This window comes from Dipodomys ordii, unplaced genomic scaffold (genome assembly GCF_000151885.1).
Source record: "Dipodomys ordii isolate 6190 unplaced genomic scaffold, Dord_2.0 Scaffold107, whole genome shotgun sequence".
Classification (NCBI taxonomy): Eukaryota; Metazoa; Chordata; class Mammalia; order Rodentia; family Heteromyidae; genus Dipodomys; species Dipodomys ordii.
In genome coordinates this window covers 2,863,746-2,868,845 of record NW_012267323.1, presented here as the reverse complement: position 1 = coordinate 2,868,845, position 5,100 = coordinate 2,863,746, and the positions used below count along the sequence as shown (strand labels likewise).

Below are 5,100 nucleotides of genomic sequence, written 5' to 3'. Positions count from 1 at the left end.
CATTCCCGCTCCCTTCGCCTCCCCGCCTCGAAGCGCCCGGCCTGGATCCCTGTCATCTTCCTTCCTAGGCTTAGGCCTGGACACCACCCCCCCGCACACACACACCCCGAATCCTTGGCTGCGCGATCAGGGTTGGAGCGGCTCCAGGACCGCCATGCCCGCCCGTCAGGAAGCAGGCACCGGAGATGGCTCCTTCCTTCTATCCCGAGGGGAGCCTTACACACAGAGAGGGCCATTGAGTGGCTGGGTATTGTCCCCCTGATCTCACACACACACACACACCCCTGCCGCCTCCCTCCCTGGGTGGCATCCCCCGCCCCCACCCCTTCCTTGAACCCGGCTCCGGTGGGGTCTTGGCAATCAAGGGCTTCCCTGGGTGCACACAGAGCCGGGCCCCCACCTGCCCTCGGCCCTCTCACCCCAGTTCTGACTTCAAGGGCATAAGGCACCATTGTCCCAGCATTGGCGGAGGCGGCTTCTCTCAATCGGCCTTGTCTTTTTGACTGTTGGGAAATTCCCAGCCATTCAGGGAGGAGGGGGCAACAGGCAAGACAGACCTTCCCAGGTGTCCTGAACCCTAACTGCAGGGACTCCATGAAATGGACACACACACACACAGCCTGGAGCTGTTCCTGATGGGAAATTCCCCTGTTCCCTGATCCCTGTGTGTCCCTTCCCCCAGCTCTCCCAGTATAAAGAAGCCCATCTTGCCCATACCCTCCGACAGCTGCAGCTCTGAGGCCCAGGACCCTTAACAGAATATGCAAAACCAACTACAGCACCGAGGCTCCCAGTGGTTCCAATGTGAGGAGGATTTGTCCCCCAGCTATGCCACGAGGCTGATCCAACTCCAAGAGGGCCTGGCCCACTTGAAATAGTTGCTCTGGTGACTGATGTGGTGGCAGCCTTGGTATTTTTAACCTATCTGTGGGCCAGGGGAACAGCTGGGAAGAGAAAGAGAAATTCTAAGTGAGGCCTAAAGAGGAGAGAGCATTCAAAGACCCTGTGGGAAGCCAGGCACTGGTGGCTCATGCCTGTAATCCTTAGTTACTCGGGTGGCGGAGGTTGCAGTTTGGAGCCAGCCCAGGCAGGAAAGTCCATGAGACACTATCTCCAATCAATTACCAAAGAGCTGGAAATGGAGCTGTGGCTCAAGTGGTAGACAACTAGCCTTGAGAGAGAAAAAAAGAAAAAGCTCAGGAACAACTCTCAGGCCCTGAGTTCAAGCCCTAGTCCTGGCACAAAAAAGAAAGAGACCCTGTGGGAAGGAGGCAGGCAGGAAGGCTCTCTTCTCTGCCCAGGCCAGCAGGTGGGCAGAGGACTAGATGCCAGGGACAAAATAGGGAATGGATCTCCCAAGGCCAGAGCTGCAGGAACTGTCAAGTCTGGGAGTAACTTCTCAGTATGTTCCAAGGAAGCCTCATAACTTCTGATGTCCAAAAACCCTCTCTCTCCCTCTTCCCCAGAGTTCCACAGAATCATTCCACACCCACCCTCAGACGAAGAGAGCCAAGTTAGTGATAGGCTGAAGTATACCAGCCGGGTTTGCGTGTCTCTGGAAGCAGTGTGTTTTGGCTGAGTCTATCCTTGAACACTGACCCCAAAATATATGTCTACTACCTAAAGGAAACCTTGGGCCCTCATCCCTATCCCTGTTGTGGGGATTTATATGCTCCCAAGCTGCTTTTTGGACTCTGAAAGAACCCAAGAAATGCAGTCCAGGTGCATCACGGCCCCTGCCACACTCTCAGGGTGATGGCTTCTAGCCAGCTAGAGCATGTGTGCAATTGCGTGACAACAAGCAGATACAAGCCTGCCAGCTATGGTGATGTGCACAGGGCTCAACGGGGCAGGGGTCAAGGCCATAGGTCCCTTTCTTCTCCCTGCCTTGGTTTCTCCTCTTGGAGCTACAGCCCCTTAGGTGATCTTGGGAGAAAAATTATAATTTACCATTCCCTCCCATCAACTCTGGTGTGTGCGTGTGTTTGCGCACACGCGTGCATATGCACGCATGCGTGTGCATACACCAGTCCTGAGGCTTGAATTCAGGGTCTGGGCACTGTCCCTGAGCTTCTTTTGGTCAAGGCTAGCACTACTACTTGAGCCACAGCTCCACTTCCAGCTTTTTCTGTTTATGTAGTCTGGAGGCATCGAACCCAAGGCTTCATGCATGCTTGCTGAGCAAGCACTCTACCACTAAGCCACATTCCCAGTCCCCCCACCTCCCCATGTAGTTTACTGAAGTAGTTTACTGAGTAGTTTACTGGAGATTAGAGTCTCCTGCACTTACTTTCTGCATCTGGCTTAAATCATAATCCTCAAGTCCCAGCCTCCTACATAGCTAGGATTGCAGGTATGAGCTTTCTGATCATACTGGGGATGGGAAGATTCAGTTCTGGGGATTCAAACAAGATGAAGGAGTCATCAAGCCTCATTCTAAGGATCCTGATTAGAAGCCAGCCCAGGCAGGAAAAGTCCAGGAGAAACTGATCTTCAATGAATCACCAAAAAAGCCAAAAGTGGAACTGTGGTTCAAGTAGTAGAGCATTATAGTCTTGAGCTAAAAAACTACAACCAGCTCAGGCCCAGGCCCTGAGCTCAGGCCTCTGTACCAACCAACCAACAAACAAAAACAAAACAAAAAGGAAGAGATGGGGGAAGGAGGAAAGGAAGAAGAGGAAGAGGAAGAAGAAAAGTAGCAGAAGAAAGAGGAGGAGGAAGAGAAGAAAATAGTTGTGTTGGGGATTGAGGGGAAATGACAAGAGGGTCTGGGCAGAAAGGTTTCCTTTGGGGCCTTACCCCTCCATCTGGTCCTGGATGCCCAGTGCTGCCAGGGTAACAGAGTGCACACTTGTTGGGCCTCTACTATGTATCAGACCGGTCTAGCCCGGTGACTATAACTGCCTGAGAGGTTATCTCCAACTAGGGACACACATCTGGCAAGCAGCAGTGTCGACACTCAATTCTGTCTCTCCCTGTATTACCCTGGGGGTGTCTCTCCCAGCCCCTCCCATGCTCACCCATATTCCACCCAATCATCCCCTTCATCAGCACCCCAGGAAGGCTATTTTTAGGGGACCTAGGGAATGATGTAGTGTTTGTGTTCATGTTTGTAAATGTGTACGGAAGTCCACTTGGGCAGCTTTTCAGGCGTAGCCCCTCCTCCCCCCCCCAAGGGCTCTGGAGAAGGCCCCACCCCCACCCCCCTTCTCCCCACTCCACCCTACTGGGCAATGAAGAAAACAGGAGGGAGAGAAGAGCTATGATGTGGCTGGAGGGGGGGGGGGGCTCGCCATCCCAGAGGAGCTGACCTCAGCACGGGAGGAATGTGCAGGAGGAGGAGGGGAGGGCGGGGAGGGCAGGGGCGGAGTTCAAGCGGTGGAGGGGGTAGAGGCTGGGGTTCGCCGTGGCCCCTCCTTCAGCCCCTCCACCTCAGCCCTGCCATGGCCCTTAGAAGAAGGGAAAGGAAACAGCCAGGAAGGGAGGAGCTGATCTTTCCAAAAAGGTGGGCCAGGGGTAGGGTGGGGGGGGTCCTCTGAGAAGGTGGAGCCGGAACTGTGGGGTTCATGCGTGGGTGGGTGGGTGGAAGGCCCCCCCTCCCCCCAACAGATCCGTTGCCCCCCCCCCCCGAGATCTGCCGTGACAGGTATTAAAATACCAGAGAAGTGGCTAGGTTTCAAGTGTCTGTTCATGGCTCTGCCCTACCCCCCCACCTTGCCCCCCCCCCCCCGCCCCCCCCCCCCCCAACAGATCCGTTGCCCCCCCCCCCCGAGATCTGCCGTGACAGGTATTAAAATACCAGAGAAGTGGCTAGGTTTCAAGTGTCTGTTCATGGCTCTGCCCTACCCCCCCACCTTGCCCCCCCATCCTCCTCCTCCCACCTCCCTTCCTAAGGACAGCGGGACCTGGCGCCCACGTGGCTCTCCGGAAAAGCTGGTGATGTGGAACTGCCTCCAGCCTTGATGGCGAAAGCAGGTGTGAGCCGTCAACCCAGGCTGGGCCCGGACGGGATTGGCATAACCTTCCTCAAATGGGTATCCTACCCCAGCCACCCCACTCCGAGTCTAGGCAGGGCTGCAGAAAGGGGGGGGGCCCAGCCAGTGGGTGAGGAGGGGTGAGGAGACAGGTTCTGGAGCTGGGCAGACAGTGCCATCAGTGGGCAGCCCCAGAGCAAGAACCCAGACAGGCCTGTCTCCATAGGTATGCCAGCCAAAGGTAGGGTCCGAGGAGCTGGGCCAGCAGAGGGGTGCGGATGGGGTCCCAGGGAAGGGGTCCCAGACAGTGGGAGAGACCCCAGCCCTCCTCATTGGCTTGCCAATTCGGTTGAGAGCCAGGTTCAAGCTGTCTCTTATTCCAGTATTTGGGGAGATTCAGGAGCCCCATCATAACCCCATGGGCATAGATCCTCTTGGAGTGCAGCCTCTATGGGGACCTCCCCCCCCCTCCCCGCCCAGGACACTGACATACTGGGACCTGGGGCTGAGGAGCAGAAAGGAGACCTGTAGGGACACTGGCTACTTGAATAATCCACCTACCTTCCTTCTGAAGAAGGAAGGGCAAATTGTAGGGCTCAGGTGATTGGCCCATTTGTGTGTGTGTGTGTGTGTGTGTGTGTGTGTGTGTGTGTGTGTGTGCGTGCATGCAAGTGTGTGTAAATGTGTGTGCACGTATGCACTGGGTCTTGAACTCAGAGCTTGAGTGTTGCTCCTTAGCGTTTTTGCTCAGCTCTGGTGCTCTACCACTTGAGCCACAGCTCCACTTCTGGCTTTTTGATAGTTAATTGGATAAGAGTCTCATAGACTGCTGCCCAGCCTTTTATTTATTTATGTTGTCAGTAGTGGGGCTTGAACTCTGGGCCTGGGTGCTGTCCCTTAACTCTTCAGCTCAAGGTGAGCGCTCTACCACTTGATTCACAGCACCACTTCTGATTTTCTTGGTGGTTCATTGGAGATAAGAGTCTCAGGGAGGGGCTGGGAAGGTGGCTCAGTGGTGGAGTGCTTGCCATGCATGCATGAGGCCCTGGGTTCAATTCCTCAGCACCACATAAGCAGAAAAAGCTGGAAGTGGTGCTGTGGCTCAAGTGGTAGAGTGCTAGCCTTG

The 5,100-nt window shown here is 55.2% G+C and overlaps 1 protein-coding gene across 5 annotated transcripts in view; it reads left to right on the top strand.

The window, feature by feature from the left end:
* The first annotated feature begins 3,413 nt into the window (after positions 1 to 3,413).
* The window catches only part of Sema3b (sema domain, immunoglobulin domain (Ig), short basic domain, secreted, (semaphorin) 3B), a 15,700-nt gene continuing 14,013 nt past the window's right edge, over positions 3,414 to 5,100 (top strand). Inside the window, exons 1-2 of one of the 5 annotated variants that reach the window (XM_013028140.1) lie at positions 3,414 to 3,505; positions 3,895 to 3,975. The gene's annotated coding sequence lies outside the window, so the exon portion shown is untranslated. Of the gene's footprint in view, positions 3,506 to 3,894; positions 3,976 to 4,120; positions 4,216 to 5,100 lie in introns of those variants that run through there. The other 4 variants (XM_013028139.1, XM_013028143.1, XM_013028142.1 and 1 more) reach the window with 4 other exon arrangements.